Source organism: Engraulis encrasicolus, chromosome 16, assembly GCF_034702125.1.
Source record: "Engraulis encrasicolus isolate BLACKSEA-1 chromosome 16, IST_EnEncr_1.0, whole genome shotgun sequence".
NCBI classification, from domain to species: domain Eukaryota; kingdom Metazoa; phylum Chordata; class Actinopteri; order Clupeiformes; family Engraulidae; genus Engraulis; species Engraulis encrasicolus.
Window position 1 is genome coordinate 50180991 of NC_085872.1, and position 2639 is coordinate 50183629.

The following is a 2639-nucleotide window of genomic DNA, read 5'->3' on the forward strand; positions in this document are numbered from 1 at the left end:
AGTTCTAGGCAATGCAAGGACCGTCTGTCCTTGCATTGCCCAGCGGCTAAGACATCCAATGCTATCGCACTTTATGGCTTTTGAGTAAAAATTCGCCTCATTAGAACCAGTTATATAAGGACTGATGGGACATAGGATACGATGCTCTGTCTAGTCAGTTTTGCTGTTTCACTCAAAACATTGCGATCAATGCCACGTCATCTAAATGGAAGCGGCTGGATGTATTGCGTTGTGTCGTTTGATAAGGTGTGTATCCTGCTTGTCTTTCAGAGCACTTCAGGCGTCGGTGTAACGCTCTTCGCTCAGCATCCAAACCGTGCCACCTCCACCAACAGCCAGAAGATCAGCTGTCGATGGGGCATGCGTTATCACTACCAGAGCAACGGTTAGTAATGTATCAAACATATACCTGTACTAATGGTATGCCACTGTCAAATGTTGCATGTGAAGTGAAATGCCTTACCATTAGCCTATATTCCTGGGAACATCGTGTGTGTCTCATTTGACTTATCTGTAGCTTATTATGTTGTTATAGAGGTGCCATTCCAGTGAGATTTCCACAAAGAGAAGTGTCAAGTGTCAAACAGATGCACCATGGACCCTTTCAACACCAACCTCAACACCAGTCCAACCAAGGTCAAGTAAAACATCCAGGTTAGATGAGGAAGAGCACAGCATCACAACACCACCTGACCCCTTGATATCTGGCATTTGGAGAAAGGTAAGTGTCTTGAGCTGATCAATGTTTATAAACAGAATGTTTGGATGCACATAGGCCTAACTTGCTTTTTGTGTCGTCTGATCAGTGTTCAGCAATTACTGAAAAGCTGCAATACATTACCGATTACACGTTACTGTCATTTTAAAATAATCCCTCACATCATAATATTACTAAATGTATGTAGGCCATTACACTTATTTTGCATTACTTCTGTCACGGACAGAAGACGACCCAAGAGCGCAAGTTCAAATTCAGAGTTGTTTATTTAAGGGTTCAGGGGGGGAAGAGGAGTGAGTGGATCTTGAGGTCTTCGGAGGTGCCGGTTCCAGGGGTGCTAGGAGTGCCAGGGGTGTCAGGGGTTCCAGGGGTGCTTGGGGCTCAGGGGTCTTTCAGGGTCCTGTGGGTTACCTGGGCTCCGGGGGTCACCAAGTGTCCGGGGGTTTCCAGTTCAAAGTGCCTAGTGTGTGTGTCCCCCAGTGATCGAGCGGCGTATCGGGCTGAGGGTGGTGAAGCGTCTGGGCTCGCTCGTCTGGTGGTCGGAGGCCTGGGGGAACACACACACAACAGCAATATGAATGGCAGGTAGTAGTACAGACCAGGGCTGGGCAATAATCATGGTGAGAGACAGAAGGCAGAATCGAGTTACCGGAGGGGCTGAAGATTGGAGAGTAGTCGAGATCCAGAAGGCAGGTCGGGATAGCCGGGGCAGTAGAACAGGGAGGCAGTCGAGAACGGATCGGAATCACAGGTAGGAGTCAGAGGGTAGACAGACAGGCAGGTTACTGGTCCAGGTATGAAGACGATCTGACAGGGCTTGGCTGAAAAACAGGGCTATATATACTGGGAGAGGTTAGTGGAGAAATGCAGTGCAGCTGGCAGAGTAATTAGAGCAGAGTGGGGAAAGGTGAGGAAGGTGAGTGGGAAATGCAGCGCAGCTGGCCAGGTAGCAAGAGCAGAGCAGGGCGGAGCCAGGTGGAGCTCGTTAGGCAGAGTAGGGAGAGAGTGAGCAGAGTGGCAGAGAATTGAATGCAATTAAGGTTGTTACCCAGGGGAGAGAGTGCTCATGACAGGACCCCCCCCCTAAGGGACGGCCCCAGAAGTCCCAAGAACAACACCATGCCGGGAGGGTGGAGGGGAGCAGGCGGCGGGTCAGAACTCCTCCGAGCGGTCAGAGTGAACATCCTCATCCTCAGAAGGAGCCGGAGGGTCACGGTCGGGAGACAGGACAGGTACTGAGACAGGAGCAGGGTCAGGCACAGGACAGGAAGCTGGTCGGGCAGGACGGCTAGGGACCCCTCTGGGACGGCCCCTACGGATTGCAGGCTGATCAGGATGTAGTCGGTGGAAGTCAGTGATGAGGGTCCGGTCCACTATCCTCCTGGCCGGGATCCAGGTCCTCTCCTCCGGACCATATCCCTCCCAGTCAACGAGGTACTGGAGACCCCTACCCCTTCGCCTAGAGCGGAGCAGCCGCCGGACGGCGAAGACAGGACCGCCATCTACGAGGCGAGGAGGAGGCGGCGCCGGAGCTGCAGGGACCAGGGGACTTTCATGGACCGGCCTGACCTTGGAGACGTGGAAGGTGGGATGGACCCGCATGGAAGTTGAACCGCCGTTGGACTGATGACTTTCTGCACAGGAAAAGGACCAACAAAGCGAGGGGCCAGTTTTCGCGATTCAACCCGCAGCGGCAGATCCCGGGCAGACAGCCAGACCTTCTGACCAACCCGGTAAGTAGGTGATGGGGTCCTCCGTCGGTTGGCACCGACGGCGTAGCTGGTTCCAGACTTCAGAAGCATAGTGCGCGCCTGGGCCCAAGTGCGGCGGCAGCGGCGGGCATACGCAAGAGCAGACGGTCGGTGGCTTCCGCTTCCTGGCTGGCAAACAGTGGGGGTTGATACCCGTAGACACACTGAAA

The 2639-nt window shown here is 53.6% G+C and overlaps 1 long non-coding RNA gene across 1 annotated transcript; it reads right to left on the reverse strand.

Moving 5' to 3' along the window:
• Window positions 1–965: 965 nt before the first annotated feature.
• On the reverse strand, window positions 966–2178 carry LOC134466647 (uncharacterized). The gene is made up of 2 exons (XR_010038365.1): window positions 1368–2178; window positions 966–1265 (listed from the first exon to the last, which is right to left on the reverse strand). It is a non-coding gene; the product is annotated as an uncharacterized LOC134466647 (long non-coding RNA).
• Window positions 2179–2639: the final 461 nt, after the last annotated feature.